The sequence below is a fragment of the Phocoena sinus genome, chromosome 1 (assembly GCF_008692025.1).
Source record: "Phocoena sinus isolate mPhoSin1 chromosome 1, mPhoSin1.pri, whole genome shotgun sequence".
Lineage (NCBI taxonomy): Eukaryota > Metazoa > Chordata > Mammalia > Artiodactyla > Phocoenidae > Phocoena > Phocoena sinus.
In genome coordinates, this window is record NC_045763.1 from 23,362,494 (window position 1) to 23,379,894 (window position 17,401).

General features: G+C 49.3%; 1 pseudogene; it reads left to right on the forward strand.

Moving 5' to 3' along the window:
* The first annotated feature begins 1,387 nt into the window (after positions 1 to 1,387).
* The window catches only part of LOC116755095, a 33,574-nt pseudogene continuing 17,560 nt past the window's right edge, over positions 1,388 to 17,401 (forward strand).

Genomic DNA, 17,401 nt, shown 5'->3' on the forward strand with positions numbered 1-17,401 from the left:
ATTCTTCTGTTTGTCCGTGCACATTTTCATTTTTATGTGACTGTCAGGATAAGCTCAGATATGATGCAATAATGAACAACCCTCCAAAACAACCGAGATTATCCTCGCTCCTGTCCTGTGCCCACTGCAGTCAGCGGGGAGGGCTTTGCTCATCACCAGGGACCCTCACTGATGGAGGCGCCACTGTTTCAGGATGTCAGCATCTCCACGTGTGTCTCTCAACTGTGACAAGGAATATTGGAATGTTGAGCTCTGACCCTTAGGTGCTCCCTCCTGGAAGGGACACTCCCCACCTCCATTCATGTTTCCTTGGCCAAAGCAAGTCCATGGGCATGAAGACTGACATGAGGGTGATGGGGGCGTGCCACTCCCCCACTGTGAGGGCGGGCGGCTCAGGAGAACTGGGTCTTGGAGAACCCCAGCTGTGCCCTCCACTCTGCACACACCGATTTGGGTCCTTCTTGCCTGACACTCGCCTCTGACCAGTTTTCCATCTCATATGTTCTTGGAAATAGTCCATTTGACTAATATTTCATAATTTATTTAACATGCTATTTAGGTAGTTTAGATAGCTTCATTTTTTACTATTATGAGTAACACTGCGATTAATATTTTCATTCTTCAATCTTCCTCTAAGCTTCTGTTTTGTTAGAATAGCTTTCTATAAGGAAGGAGATGTTAGATAAAGTAGTATGAAGTTTTAAGAGCTGATAATGCCTAATATATAGGGAGCGAATAATTTTTATTTGCTTGACTGTCACTTAACCCCAGAACCGAGATCGTCTCCCACTGTCCAGGCTCTCGCCCTGGTCCTACCACCATCATGCCTGGACCAGTGCAGTGGGCTTCTGCCCCGTCCCTGCCTCTGCCCTGGCCATGCTCCCGTCACTCTCCCTGCAGGAGCTGGGTGACCCTGTAAGACTCGGGGCAGACCCGTCCCTGCTCTGCTCTACACCCCAGGGCTCCTGCCTCATGGGGGCACCGTCCACGCTGATAGTGGCCCTGGGCCCTGAGGTCTCATCCCCATCGCCTCTAAGCAAAAGGAGCCAGAGGCAGCTTTAGAAATACAACTTTAATATACTTCAGTGACTTACTGTGGCATTTAAGCTCAAGTTCTGAATCCCTGATGCAGCCGCCAAGGCCCAGGGAAGTCTGACTCTGTCCGCCTCTGATCCCCCCATTCAAGATGGTCCAGGCACACTGGTCTTACTTCTGCCACCCAAACGTCTGAGCCTTGGCACGTGTTGTTCCCTCTGCCTGGAGCATCCTCACCAGGGAGGCCAGAGGGAATGACCGGACAGGGGGCGTGGGCCGGTGTGGGACAAGCCCCGCAGGTGCTACAGGATGCGGGCAGGGTCTGCCTGCTCTGCTCGCAGCTGCCTGAACCATGAGGACGGAACCAGAACCACGGCCCCCTGCAGACGAGGCCTGGCACCTGGACAGGTTAGTGGGTGGCGGTGGGTAGTCAGGTCACCTGCTTTCCTTACTGGGCAAGGCCACTGGAGCCACCAGGAACGTCTCTCACAGAAGCTCCGCTGGCCTAGCGAGGGGCGTCTCTGCCCTGGGGTCAGGAACGTCACTGCTCGTGCGTGCACTGGCCGTGACGCGGGCTGGGCAGCTCGCCTCTTGGGCAGAATGGGGCTGTGATGCTCTGTTCTACTCACTCTTCGGCAACCAGGTCTGTGAGGGGCCTGGGACAATGCAGAGGTTGTCCGGGTTACCTGTTACCAGTAGGACCCTCATTCAGGGCGGGAGAAGGCAGAGGGCAGGGGCGGGGCAGGGCGAGCCTCCCGGTCCTGCTCAGGCCTCTCCTCGCTCACGTGCCTCACTGCTCACTCCTGGCATCTCAGGGACACGTGGAGGGAGCCGGCTGCTTCGCAGCAGCGGAGGAAAGAGTTCTTACCAGATTCCCAGACGTTTATCAAATTGGAATGAAAGTTGTGATAGTTATCTATGTGAAAATGCTACTCTGAAAATAAAAATAAAAGCAAGAAAGGCCATCTACCCTCTTTCCTGAGAGAAACACTGTGGGAGCTGCCAGTGTCCAGGGGCAGGAGGGCGGAGCAGGGAAGTGGGCGGCCCAGGGTCAGATATCTGACCTCAGTCTCTTCCACCTGCATGGCCCACACCTGCATCTCTGCTCCCAGCCTGTATGGAAGATTCTTCCGAACACATCTGTTTTTATGCTAAACCATCCCTGAGTTTTCCACTGGTGTCAGCCCCATGTTCCTGGGAGGGAGTGGTGAGGGCTGAGGGCCGTGGGGCTGGATGGAGGAAAGGAAGGAAAAAAACTCCCATCACAGGAGATGGCGAGGCTGGCCTGTTAGTTCATGAATGGAACTAACCCTTAGTTAAGAAATGATTTGTTGAAATAACAGGCTTCCCATCTTCTTCCTGTGATCACCGCATGCTCCCTGACCACCTGTCTTCTCTCCGCACTCCCTCCCCCTCAGGATGCTCTATTATTTTTTCCTTCCTTTTGCTTAACTATAAGACAACACTTTTTGCCACGTCATTTTCATCAAAATCCTCCAGGGAGAAGCACAGCAGAGCCGACTGTGTAGCTCTTTTTGCAGGAACCAAAGAAACCATTTTACAAATTGCACAAAATTATTAGAAATTAGAACGGCATTTATGTCAGTTACAGCTGGGGATGGAGAGAAAGGTGGTCTGTGTGGAGGTGGGGTTGGGGTGCATTACGCTCTCCTCAGTAATGGGGGGGCAGCGTGGGAAGTGGAGATAGCACTGGACTGGGAGTCCCGGGGGCCTGGAGTCAGACCCCTGTGGGCTCCATCCAGAACCTCTGTATGTGTAGACGGGTGTGCAGATATGCTCAGCACACACATGGACATACACGGAGACACAGATACACACAGGCAGAGACAGAGGCAGATACAGGTAGACACAGGCATGTATTCCCCCCCGGATACACATACACACATCCCCCACGCACACACGCTCACCCATTCACGTGACACACAGAGGTGTTCGTTTGGCCAAGGTCAGAGGCAGGGGAAGGTGAGCCCCCAAGGCAGAGGGGAGCGGGGGCTGTGAGTGTCATTCCCATCTCCCACGCTCCACCCAACTCCCCTTAGGAGGGAGAGGATGAAGAGGGTGGAGTGGGTGGCGACCCTCACCCTCTCAGGAGTCAGGAATAGATTCTGCTCCCAGCTCTGATGAGCCCCCTACCCTGAGCCCCCTTCCTCGGGCCCCCGGCCCCACCACTGCCAGGCAGAGACACCTCCTGCTCTGGCTCCTTGCCCGGCTGAGGAAAGAGCTCTACTTGCGTGATGACAAGCAACACACACGATACAGGTCAACCTGGTGACACTTACAGATCCGAGAGGCTGAGGATTCTCAGGGCGCCGGCAGGATGAGACACACCAGTCATGTCCGTCTCTGCTGGCCCTTGACCTGAGGATGTGTGGTTTCAGGGGAGGAGGGAGGTGATTCTGGCAATGAGAGGAGAGGAGCAGGGAAACCAGCTGTAGAGAGAAGGATGAACAGGTGCCCAGAGAGAAGCTGAGATGAGCCCCCAGGGTGGAGTGGGCAGTGGGCCGCGGTCTAGGGTCCCAGCAGGGGCTGCAGGCCCTGGTTTCAGGCTGTAGTGAGGCAGGGTCTTCCATGAGACGCTCCCCCCCACCCCAAGCCTGGTACTCTATCCACACACAATTCCCTCTTGCCTAAGCTAGACTGGTTTTCTGTTTTTTGCAAAGAGCCCTAACTTGGACACCAAGAAGACCTATTTACTTTTAAAACTGCTTTAAAAAAAGCACCATGTCCAGCAATGAATGTCTCCCGCTCACAGAGGCCTCGTCAAACATGAGGAACGAGGCTTTTGCAAACCTGTATGAAAATTAAATCCACAATCTGGGCACACACTTGCTTGACAAGTGATAATTAACTGCTGACAGTATAATTTCAGTTTGGATGCAAATGTGTTTTTCATTAAAAAGTAATCAAAGAAGATCTGTGAATGGCCAATAAGCACAAGAAGAGATGCTCAACATTGCTAGTCATCAAGGAAATGCCAATTAAAGCCACAACGAGAGGGCATTACACACCTACTAGAGTGGCTGAAGTTAAAAAGACTGAAAATAACAAGTATTGGTGAGGATGTGGAAGAACGGAGCCCTTATGCATTGCTGGTGGGAATACGAAATGTTACAATGACAATGGAGAACAGTCTGGTGGTTTCTTAAAAACTTGACTGCATCCACCCCACAATCCAGCTGTTCCACTCCATTTACCCAAAACTCTGGGCTTGGCTGTGGGAACTCCGCTCTCCCGCTGGAAAGCTTTTCAGAATAGATGTTGAGTGTCCACAGGCCCTTTGCTGGGATGGGGCTCCGCCAAGAAACGGCACTGGGATTATGTGTCCCTAGATCTTCTCTGCCCCACAGACCTGGTGGCCGTCCTGGCTCAGACAATCCATCTCTTGCTGAGGGACCAGCATCCTCCTCTGATCATGCCCAGGCCTGAATGTGCCCAGATCCAGCGGGTGGGGGCCTGGTGCTGACTCCAGCTTCAAGAGAGGAGAGGGGCATCTCATCTCTGCAGCCCCTTCCACACTCTAGGTTCTGCAGGTGTCATACCCTATCTCCCCATTTCACAGAGGAGGAAACTGAGGCTCAGAGACTTGGAGTCACTTATTCGAGGCCGCACAGGTGACGGGTGGCAAAACGGGGAGAGGTGTGATCTCTGACCTGCCTGACTCCCAAGTCTGTGGCCCTCACCCCACCTACCTGCCTTTCCTGTGACCCGCTCAACTCCTCTGTGCTTCAGTTTTCTCATGTGTAAAATGGGAATGACAGTGGTACTTAGCCTCGTGAGCTTGTCATGAGGATTAAATAAGTTAACGCATAGAACAGTGCTTGGTACATGGAAATCTCTCGATCCACGTGAGTGATAATACTTATTATTAATTAATTCAGATAATTAAAAATATCATGGTGCCATCTTCATTCCTTCCCCCAGTGGGACAAGTTGGCTCTTCCCCCTTAATCATCTCTGTATCCCCCTGGGAATTTCATCCTGATTTCCCTTACCCACTTAAGAGGGAAACCAGAAAGGGACCCTGTGACCTAGAGACCAGGGCAAACATTGTTTCCTGGCCTGTGAAGGGGCAGACTCTTCTGAGCTGAGAATCCAAGATCCCTATACCACTAAAAGATCCAAACTCTCCAGTCACACGGTTACTGAAGAATCTACGCTAACCATGTGAAAGGGAATTTTAAATGCCCATGTCCGATTGTGTAGAAGGAAACTTGACTTCATCTCTAAGGGGTCACCTCTGTCTATTTCTCTTCTCTCTTAGGAGCAATCTGTCATGATCAAGGACAATTTGAAAAATGTAGCAAACTTAAGAAGAGGAGCCTGGTCCCCCTCTTGGACAGTCCTTCTCCAACTCTCCCTCACTCTGGAAGGAGGCAGAAATTCTAGAATCACAGATACAGACTGGAGACACAGCATTCAATCCACACGACAGACGGCAGGGGTGGCATCCAGGTCATTGTCAGGGAGTCAGCTCCTCCAGGCACTCATGAGGGACTCCACAGTTGTCCGTCCCCCATCCTCCGTTCCCCGTCCCCCATCCTCCGTTCCCCATGCTGACCTCTCATCAATACCTGGGCCGGGTCAGGGTCAGTGTGGGGACACGGAGACACGTTAACCCTCATGCGCTTTGACCAGAGCGGAGCATCGGCCCCACATCAGAGCCTGTTGATACTCTGTGTACAATCGCACCGGTTTCCATACATACTAGAGGCAGCGCACAGGGAGTGGGGGAGTGGACGAGACGGGCAGACGCAGGCGGAGTCCAGGGAAGGAGTGACACCTGGGAGAGCGTCAGTGACGGGGCCACCGTGAGAAGCTCCGTGAGGACGCGGTGAGTGGCCGTCTGCTCATCAAACCTCGTGGTTCTGAAAGGGACTGAAGTGGCTTCTCAAACCCACACTGTGCAGCAAGATTCATGCGTTCTTCTCGAGCGTTCGCTGAGCACCTACTATGTGCAGGCCCTGCACTGGGAGCTGAGCGCGTGCTGAGGACCAGATGGGTCCCACCCTCAGTCAGGTGGAGAGAAATGGAGACCCCATTACCCCTTGATGAGGATGTGCCTGAGCTGTGGGGAAACAGTTGGGGGGTGACTAACTCTGGCCCTGACTGGGGTCTAGAGTGAGAGCTCCCCGATAACCTGGGGAGTCTGGGCATTTGGAGACCATCTTCACTTCTGAGGGGAGCTGACAGAGATGGCCCAGATGGAGGAGGGACTTGCCTTATGTCCTGGATCCAGGTTTCCCCAAACCTGAGCTCCGTTCCCAGCATCACCTGGCTTCGGGGGCTTATGGGACAATCATGGTGATGACGCGACCCCCTTCCTCATTCCCAGGCCACACAGCAAACTTTCCCACGCTGACAGTAATTATACTAACCAGAGTTTGACTTGCAAGGAGACAATGAGAGTACGCTATTTAAATAGTGATTATTAAAATCATGCTGGGGGTTTGCTACATAATAGGTAATTACCTGGAACATAACTGGGAAAATAATGTAGTGAATGCTATTTAGCTCTTCCCACTGAAACCAGAGTTAATCCTGGGGAGGATTTGCAAATGTGAGGACATTTGCAATTATATTCTTATTACGTCTCAATTGAGCGGAGATGCTTCCTCAAGGTTATTGATACTTCCCCTTCACATCCAGCCAGAACACATCAAACCATTGTTCCATTTACACCTTTGCACCACTATGCATTTGCTTATTGTTTTTTACATGCACTCCTTCACCTCTAGTACTAGTTTTATCTTTCATACATTTATTGCTTCTTTCATTCATTTATTCACACACTTATCCTGTGTTCATTTATTCCTTGCTGTTCATTCCTCCTTCCATTGATTGTACTTTCATTCACTCTTTCTTCCCTTGTTTATTTATGAACCCAGTTCCTCACTCAGTCAACCAGCGACTTCTTCATTCCTTCACACTTTACTTCATTGGGTCATTCATTCCACCACTCGAGGATGTGCTCTTTCATTCGTCACTTCATTCTTTCATTTATTTGTTATTCCCTGGTTCACTCACTTATTCAACGGTTCATGTAGTTGTCCACCCCGTCATTCATTCATCATTTGACTGTGAACGGTTTGTTCATATGCAATGTGAGGGGTGCATCTGTCTGGTGTGACTGCGGCCATGCCGCCTCTCTGGCATTTTCTAGGCATTTCAGTAGAAGGGGCCTTGGGCTTCTCTTTTTTTAAAGCCAACTTTTTATTATAGGATAATGGAATGTAAAATATACATAGAGCAAAGTACACAAATCATAAGTGTATGGCTAGAAGAATTTTCTGAAACGAAATATACGTGTAGGACAAACACCAGGATAAGCAAGAGAAAGTTACCGGTAGCCCAGCCTGTCTCTATCCTTCCGAGCCTAGACTGGTAATCGGTACCGTGATGTCTAACACTGCATACTGCCTGTGCCTGGTCCAGAGCGTCACACAAGCGGACTTGAACTATTTTGTGCTCTGACGGGCCTTGTTTCCACTTTGTTCAACATTATGTTTGTGTGGTTTATCCAAGTTTCTGCGTTGAGTTGTACATTGTTCGCTCGTGTTGATATATGTACATTGTTTGAATATGCAACTATTTATTTACCCATCTAACTCCAGGTGAAATTGAGTACTGTCCACTTTGGGACTACTGTGAACAGTGCTGTTGTGGAATTCTTGTGTGTGTCTTTTGGGGAACATATGGATGAATTTCTGCTAGATGGACACCTCGGAGTGGAATTTCTGGATTTCATGGACTATTTCATGAACATATGTATAGCAATCTACACATATACTGAGATATATATATATATATATATATATATATATATATATATACACACAGAGTATATGTACGTACGACTATACGTATGTTCAGCCATAAAAGATACCATCACACAGTGTTCCAAAGTGGTTATTGCAATTTGTATTCCCACCAGCAGTGTGTGAGGCCCACCCTTCCCCCACAGACATGCCCCTGAATCACTCGCTTTCCCCATGACCTCACCTCACCTCACCTCACCACACCTGGCCCAGGGGCTCAGTTCTCCTTCCCAGTCTTGCCCCTCCTTGGGGCTGCAGTGAAGGTCTTCCTCTTCCCTCATTCTGTTGTTGGTTCCTTCCAGCCCTGGTCCTGGGCACACGTTCTCAAGCCACTCTGGGTGAGTGGCTTGAGGCCAGGTCATCTGGACCTGGCCCAGCCTGGCTGCCTTTCCCACCCTAGGGACTTTGTTGGGGGATGAGGTACCCAGGCATCCTGACCTACCTCCTGGGGTAACTGGCCCATGGCTGAGGCCTTCTGCTGAGCACTGGGGGTCTTTGATAAACCAGGTGTAGGTCTTGCCCTTGCACAGTTCACAGAGTAGTGTCTGAGATATTGCCGGGGTTTCTCTTGTTGTGACTCAAAGATGGGTAGTCAGATTTGAAAGGAAGAAGTTGACAGAGGAAATTTCACATGGAGAGAATCATAGAACTTGGCATCTGATTTACTGGGGGTGGGGTGGGGGTGGGGATGTCATAGGCTAGAAAGTACCTGAACTTTAAAATGAGTTTGATCTGGGCTCAAATTCCAATGTATTCATGTCTAGCTGTGTGACTGGAAGGTGATAGCACCAATTTTGGTGATTAGAACATGTGGAGGTGCCATCAGTGCATCCAGGAGGAGATGTCCAGTGGGCTGTTAGGAATCCAGAGACTGAGGGCAAGGGCCCTGGAGTTGGAGCTGGAAGATCTGGAGAGTCTCACCTCTGTGACCCTCTCTAGGGACTGCAGTCAGCCAAACCCACTTTTCCTTCTGTTTCCTTCTCTGATTCTCCAGCAGTGTGACCTTGGGAAAGTCCTTTCACCTGTTTGTGTCTCAGGTGCCACAATCATGAAATGGGGATAAAAAGACTGGCCTCCTGGGACTATGCAGGAGATTGAGTGAGACGGTGGAGGTGAAGGGGTTAACAAACCCTGCCGCCTAATCCATCCTGGGTTGGTCATCACATTCTCTCGGAGGGTGGTGTTTCCCTCACTTTGGTCCTATGCAGCACCCCGCAGGGTTCCACTTCCCTCCTTCTTTCCACTCCCTGCTCACTTACTTTCCTTTGTCTCAGTTTTTCTTTGACTTATTTTAATTTTAGACTCAAAAAGATTGTTAGAGACCAACTGGCCCAACCCCTTGCTTTACACATTGGGGAAACTGAGGCCCGGAGAAGTAGAGCAAGGGGCTCGAGGTCACCCAGCCAGCTGTGGTCCAGCTCCCAGCTCCACTCAGGATCAATGTCTTTGCTCAGTGTGGCTCCTACTCTATGTTCCAGGGAGATGTTCAACCTCGTCTGGGAATTTTCTGACTGATATTCTCAGAAAGAACAAAGCCAACAAGCATGAATGCTGCCTTTGAAAAGCTGGAAGCTAATTTGTCTTGGGGCCCTATTTTCCTTTTTGACTCACCCAAAACCACGTTTTCTGATCTGAACTGGCTGTCAGGTTCACTCCAAAGCAAGCACGCTTGATCTATTGCCTATGTGAACATAGCATGCTATTGATGTAATTAAAAATGCCATCAAAAAAGTTTATGACAAGTGAAGGGCTTTGATTTGGGGGTACTCAAGTTGCTTTCAAACTTTTACTTTAATTTTTAAGTCAGGAGACAGCAAATTATTTTAAAAGGTTACCTTCACCTTGAAAACACCCCAGATGACGTCGCTTGAGCACATGTTGAATGTGTGAAATGTGAGTGTTTTATCACTTATCTAAGCTTTTCCCCGGTGATGGGAAGACCTAGGCCAGGGACTCCCTGCTGCACTGCGTCATCAACAATTTCTCTTTGCAGCCTGAGGGTTTGTTTCTTTAGTTCCCTCCAAGAGACCAGATGGACCTACTCGACTCAGATGAAGACAGGCAGCGACAAGACTTGATTTCAGATTTATCAGCCCTTTCCATTTACTGATGATAATAGCTACCATCTCCAGAGGACCTACAATGTGCCATGCACCGTGTTGGGTGCTTGTTTGTTTAGTTATTGTTCGTTATTCATGATCCTTACTGTAAACCTGGAAAATACGTTTATTTAAGCTCCCAGCTTTATCACAGCTACATCTGTCTGGATTATTGCGGGAGCTGTTCAACGTCCTCCCTGGTTCCATTTTTGCCTTCTACGGTCTTGTCTCCATGGAGCAGAAGAATAGAGCCTTTGAAAGTGCCAGTGTAACCAGGTCCTTTCTGCTTACACCCTCCATGGCTCCCATCTTCTTCGGATTAAAGAGTCCTTCACGGGCACCCAAGGTGCCTGGGACCTCTCTCTCCCCCCTCCCCTAACCCTCCGTCCCCACTCTGCCCCAGTCACATGGGGACCAACCCTCCCTGATGACCCTCGAGTATGCCAGGCACACTCCCACTTCCTGTCTCACAGTTGTGGTTCCTGTGGCCTGGAGTGCTCTCCCCATGTACCCTCATGTGTCACACCTTTTATGATCCAGTTGACCTTTAGGGATTAAGGTTACCGAGGGCTTAGATGATCTTTAGGATGCCAGTTATTACTAAGGGCAATGCTCCTGAAACTTTTCTTACAAAACCCTCTTAGGGCAGGGGGTAGTGAATGCTCTCTGTGCATCTGAGGGCATTGACAGAAATGAGCCACCACGGAACAGAACATTTTGAGGACTGCGCACTGATCTTGAAAAAAGTCATGTTAATTTTCACTGTATTCCATTATATATTTGTATTTTCTTGAATTAAAAAAAAATCTTCCACTAAATCTTTGAGTAGTATTGATGCTCTAGGAGGGTTGGCTTATCATTCAAAAAGGTGCTGTGCCTGGGACTCCACCAACTGGAGAAGCAGAGATTTGCGGGTAGAGAGGTAGGGTGAGGTCTTGGAGTAGGTAGAGTAAGCTGAAGCTCCAGTTGGCTTAGAGGGCCTTTGAGAAGTAAAGAGCCATGTGGTTAAGAGCACGTATCTCCTATTTCACACCAACCAGCCAAGTATCTTTATCCCCAATTTCCTCATCTTTAAAATGCCACTAACACTGGGGATTACTTCATAGAGCTCCTGTGAACAATGGAACAATGAGTGCAAAGCAGCCAGCACGCAGTGACATCATTGCTATTGCTAGCTATCATCATAGCAGGGCTGATTTTTAGGGTCTTCAGCCCAGGGACATGACCGAAATATTTTGGGTGGATTTCTGCAGCACTTGCAGAGGGAAGTAGACAGGGATGTTGTCTGGGGCCAGGAGCTGATCTTGGTTCCGGTTCCAGCTCTGCCACTAACTCACAGAGGGACCCTCGGTAGGACTTTTTCTCTCCCTGGGCCTCAGTTTTCTCATCTATAAAATACAGAAGTTTGGATAGAACAATTGCCAAAACACTTCCAGCTAGAACATTCTCTGAATCTGGGAGTTGCTTTCTTGACCTGTTGAAAAACATTTCAACGTCTCATGAGGTGTCTGCTAAAGAAACTTCTAAAAAAATCTAATTAGTCTGGTGTTGATGAATATGGCCACATTTATTAGCCATTCATCAAGAATCTTCTGTATAGGAGAACAGAAGGGATAAAATACTTAGAGAACAAAAATATGGTGGGCAATCAGCAGACTCACAGCCTGTTGGGTGGTTTTCCCCATATGGGGACAGAATTAGGGCTGTGGAACTCAGAGATAGCACCTGCATTGTACCTCAAACCAGGCATCCTAGAATCAGAGGATTGTGGCTCATGGAGGGAATTTATTTTGCCCAAGGGGCTATAAAGCTGATCCAAGTCACTGACCTTTCAGTCCAGTGACCATTTTATCAATTTACATCACTACTCCAACACTCCTGGCATTTCTTCACCTGTAAAATGAAGAGAGAGATTGTTAAACTCTCTCTCCAAGATTCCTTCTCACTATATTAATTTACTGTTCCTTGAGTCATGAAAGACATATGGAAGCTGGGGTTAGAACCTAGGCCAGCATGGCCACTATCCAAGGTTCTAAAGGAGAGTGAGAGCCTGTCCCTACAACCAGGCCCCCACAGCCAAGGGGAGGAGGGCACAATTGGCTTCAGAACCTCATTCCATCCACCCTAGAATCATTATTTCTACTATCTCATGGCTCCCCCACGTGCCAGGCTCTCGGTGCCCTCCCCAGCTAAGCCTTGGAAACCGTATATGACAGGGACCTTTGGAGAGAAAACAGCAGTGGTGAATGGTATGTTAGCTTTGTTTTCTCGCTGATGAGACACTGAAACTCTGTCCTAGGTTTGGGTGGTCCAGAAAAAAGAACGCCAAAGCTAAGCTCTCTCCATCAGCCATGATACCATATGATGGAGGAGGGGCACTCTCGGATATACTAAAGGGCACACGCACAAGCTGTGGTCAGGTTATTATCTAAGACCTTAGATGGGCTGGCTGTCAAGACCCTGTAGGAGCAGCTACAGCCAACAGAGTGGGAGACCAGGGATGTGGAAAAGATGGGCCAGGAAGGGCAGGAGATCCCATGGTCAGACTCACAACTTGGAATCAGTTGGGCTGGAGAACTGCAGGAGGGAAGGTAGATTTGAGGAGGCCAGAAGGTAAAATCCTGGGAAGTGCCTGATGTAATCATCTCCTTCCAATTTAGTTTTACATTCACCGAGCACTCCCTGTGTTACACGTGTGGTTTCATTTAGTTCGTTTTAGTGACACAATAAAGAATACAGCATTATTGCCACTTTACAACTAAGTAAACGTAGCCTCAGAGTGGTGGAGGGACTTGCCCAAGCTCTCTCAGGTTGGGGAGGGGACAGAAGTGCGTTTGGAATAAACTCTGTCTGCCTGTAAAACCCTCATTCATTCCAGAGCAAATACTCCCACCCCTGACTCTGAACGCAATGGAAACAGGGCTGGACTTGTCTGGAGTGAGTGGGGAGGGTGGGTACAGCAAGGGTGCTGAGTCCCTTCCTGCCACCTGACTTTTGTGCAAACACAGCACATTGAATTGGTATGACTTGGAAGCCTGTTTCTGGGAGAAGCTGGCATCTTATGGCTGACAGTGTCTCTAAGTGCCCTTGGGAAAAGTGATGTGGGAATATCCACTGGTCGATTAATCAAAGGAGATTGGCCTTTGGGTCATACTTGGCCCTTAGGCCAGGAGTCGTAAACACTGACTCACCCACCAGACGTATCTGGGACATTGAGTACTTTCTCTCTCTTGGTATCATGTGATTCCTTGAATACATAAGAGCCGTTTGTTGATCACCTACTGAACTCATTCAGCAAATGTCTATTGAGTGCCTACTAGGTTCTGGGCACAGTGAACCCCACAGAGTGGGCGATGACAGAGACGGGCCAGCCGGAATCCCGCTGTGCGCACTGTGCTGGTGGCCTCTGTAGCCACGTGGGGGCTCCCCTTTCACACTCTGCCCCCTCCTGCTGCTCAATTTCAGATGCTATGTCCCCCTCCCCCCCCATCATTTGCTGGTCCTTGGTCTTAGAGCTGGGGCTGGGGATGGGAGGAGGGAAACAGCAGGCACATGGAAGACAAATCACAGAGCCAAAGTGGGGATCTTCCTCCTGTTTCTTACTTTAAGAAATGACAAGTTTACCGCAAATTAATTCAAGCTCAGTTCATACCTGAAGAAGAAAAGGGAGCTGGTTAGACTCAATTTCTTGGTCAGCTTTTCAAGCCTGGTATTAATCTATTCATCAGCTTCGTTCACCAGGAGAAATGACGCTGCTTCAGGAGTCTTCTAACTGAAAATAATGCCTCATGAAGTTAAACATATTAACCTGAGAACAGCACTGATGTCAGACAGACTAATGAATGTCATTATAGGGAATGCACAGTAGTCCTCGAGGGACCCAACCGGCCATTAGAAACCCTCTGCAAATGCACTCAGCTATTGTCCCAAGGATGTGGAATCTCGAGGGAGGGAGGGAGGGAGATGGGAAAGGAGCTGGTGTGGAGCTGTGGTCATCCTGGGGAGCGGTGCCCTGATGAATCCCTGCATCTTTGAAAGCTGTGAGGGGCGCATGGCCAAGGGAGGCACCAAGTGTAAAGTGACTCATTCTTGGGTCCAAAGGGAGGGACACTGGGTTTAGCTTCTAGAACAGGAGGGAAAGCAGAAGGCTCAGAGTTCAGACATCAGAACACTGGGTCCTGGTCCCAGGTCTCCTCATCACAGTGGACGAAATTTCATTCCAGCCCATCTTTTCGGAGCCGAGCGCTGTGCTGGGCATATTCACATGCATTGTATTCATGCAACCCTCACAGGATCCCAGGGAAACTGAGGCTCAGAGGAGTCAAGGGGCTTGCCCAAGGTCACCAGTGAGTGGGTGGGAGATCTGAGACCGAGACCCAGCCTGGCTGACCCTGGTGGAGGCTTCCTCTTCCAACCCACCCGGCCTCTCCCTCCTGATGGTCTGTCTTCAAAGCCGTCCAGACTCCTCCTCCAGGACCCTGTAATTCCTTCATTACAGCTGTGCGGGACTCCTCTGGTCTGGAGCTGGTGTACCCCCTTGCAGAGGGAGTCCTGCTGTTCACGGAGGGGCGTGAGTTCCGATCACTATGGGCACCTGCTCTCTCGCAAGGTCAGCTCTGACAGCTCTGGCTGAGTGTTGTGGCTGCAACGTAATTGCACATTGGGCTACTTTATATGCTGAATGGAACAAATTCTGCGTGAAATGCTATGTTTAACTCCACTGTAATTATTTCTGCAATTATTTATTTAATTTTCAGATCTCCTGTAAGTTCTTTGGTGGCAGGTTCTATCACTATCTTCGTCATTTTCTATTCTTTGGTGCCTGGCACATACAGTAGGCACATTTTAAGTATCTGCTGGGTGGTTGAATAAAGGATGCGCTGAAAGGGGGATGTGAGTTCTACCAGCTCAGTTTCTTTAGGCAGGGTGAAATACCTGTGGAATCTTAGGAACAAAGATAATGGTGAAGAGACGATTGAGAAGAACCAAGGCACTGGAAGAAACACTGCAAGGCTATTGAGTCCCGCAGCTCTGCAGTGAGAGAGATGTGGTGTATCAGTTAGCTAATACTGCATAACAAACTACCCGGCAACTTATTGGCTTAAGATATAAGCATTTATTTAGCTCAGGAGTGTGTACGTAAGCTGGGTGCTTCTGCTGATGGGGTGGGTCTTCTTGATCTCGGTTGGGTTCACTCATGCATCTGCAGTCAGCTGTGGACTGGCTCAGGGCGGGGGCAGTCCCTGGTTTAGCATGGCCTCAGCTGGGATGGCTCATTTCTCTTTCATGTGGCCTCCTCTGACAGTGGGCCTGTTCCTATCTTCATGGTGAAGATAAAGGTACAAAAGAGGGAGTGAAAGTGCACAAAGTAGTTTTGAGACATGGGTTGGCGGATTGACCACATATTCTTATTTTCCATATTCTTGATGCTCTGTGTTAGAGGCTGGTTCTCTCCAGGAAGGGCTAGTTAGTTCCTAGAGATAGCAAGTGACTCCCCTGTGAGAATGCCTTTGATGTACAAACCAACCAATCCAGAGCCTCCAGCCCTGATCACCCCTATCTAACTCTCACATACCAAGTCAATATTCTTGCTGCCCTAAATCACCCCAAGCTAGGTGCTGGCAACCAGGGACCACCCCTATAGCCCAGAGCTGCCAAAATTACTCAGATTATCTAATCCTAAACTTACTCAGCATTCCACAGCAAGGAGATGCCGTTTTATATATATATATATATATATATATATATATATATATATATATATATATATATATTATTTTTCATTATAAGTTGTTATAATATATTGAATGTAGTTCCCTGTGCTATACAGTCGATCCTTGTTGCTTGTCTATTTTATGTATAGTAGTTTGTATCTGTTAATCCCACACCCCTAATTTATCCCCTCCCCCTCCCTTTCCCCTTTGATAACCATAAGTTTGTTTTCTATGCCTGTGAGTCTGTTTCTGTTTTGTATAGAGATTCTTTTGTACTATTTTACTAGCCAACAGGCACATGAAAAGATGCTCAACACTGGGTACATTTTAACACAACTGGTACAGCAAAGCGGGGTGGTTTGACACTAGGTGGAGATGCTATGTCTTCAGACTGCCCTCTGCTTACTAACCGGACCCCACAGACAGCGGCCACTGCCCTGAGAGGCACAGCCAGGTGTTGGGGCGCATGCTGCTTGATGGTGACGGCATTGTGCTGTTTCTGTCGGGTGGTGCCGTGATCTCCCAACCGCAAATTGTGGAGCTCGAAAAGCTGAGTCCTCCCGGAGCTGTTGGTGGTCTAGAGTTTCAGGTGTTCAGGACAGAGCATCCGGGGGTGTGGAGGTGATTAGCTACTTCAGTTTCCCCAAGAGACCCCTCTGCAGGGGACAAGGAATGACCACACTTCTGGTGCTGTGGGACAAGTCTGACCAGCTGACTGGGCAGGACCTACAAGCCTTGGGGCCATCTGGGTCATTTCGATGAACGTGCTTAGTACCTGGGACGTTATATACTCCTGGTGACGGTCACCACCTCCCCTTTCCACTTGGAGCTTTGCGGAGTCACATTTGCGCCTGTTCTGTAGAGTAGTCGGGAAGTGCGCCACCTGAACCTTTGCCATGTGTCGAGGGTCCCATTTGCGGGGTCAGTGCGAGTTTCTCCTCCTCCTCCGGGGAGCGCGATGCCCTGCAATCCTCGTGGTTCAGGCTGCAAGCTTCTCTGCTGTCATCTGCTTGCTGCTGTTGCGATTTGTTTCCCCACCCAGTGGGATATAGAAGGGCCCCCCCACCCCGGACACCAGAGGCTCAATGTTTAATAAAAGAGGGGAAAGGAGGGCTTCCCTGGTGGTGCAGTGGTTGAGAGTCCACCTGCCGCCGATGCAGGGGACATGGGTTTGTGCCCTGGTCCGGGAGGATCCCACATGCCGCGGAGCGGCTGGGCCCGTGAGCCATGGCCGCTGGGCCTGCACGTCCGGAGCCTGTGCTCCGCGAAGGGAGACGCCACCACAGTGAGAGGCCTGCGTACCGCAAAATAAACAAACAAATAAACAAAAAACAAAAAAAAAAAAGGGGGAAAGGAAAGGAACATCCCAGTCCTGGTTCCCTTCAGACCCCTCACTCCCCGAGGATATGGTTCAATTAATAAAAAAATGTAAAACATCTAATCAGTGTGCAAGGGCTCTCTGAAGTACTGCGTGTCAGTACCAGGGAATTCCACACTCAAAAGAAAAAAACTTGAAAAAGAAAGCTGATAGCACTGGTGCTGTCTCAGATGTAAACCCCAGCCCCTCTGAGCTTGAGTGGGATGCCCTAGAAAGGGAGGCCACCGCTCACAGCAGAGGCCACTGGGGACCACTCAGAGTCCAGCTAGTAAGCACCCTAAAGAAAAAGGAAAAAAAGAAAACTATGGTCAAAGACAGACATGAAAAAAAAAAAAGGAA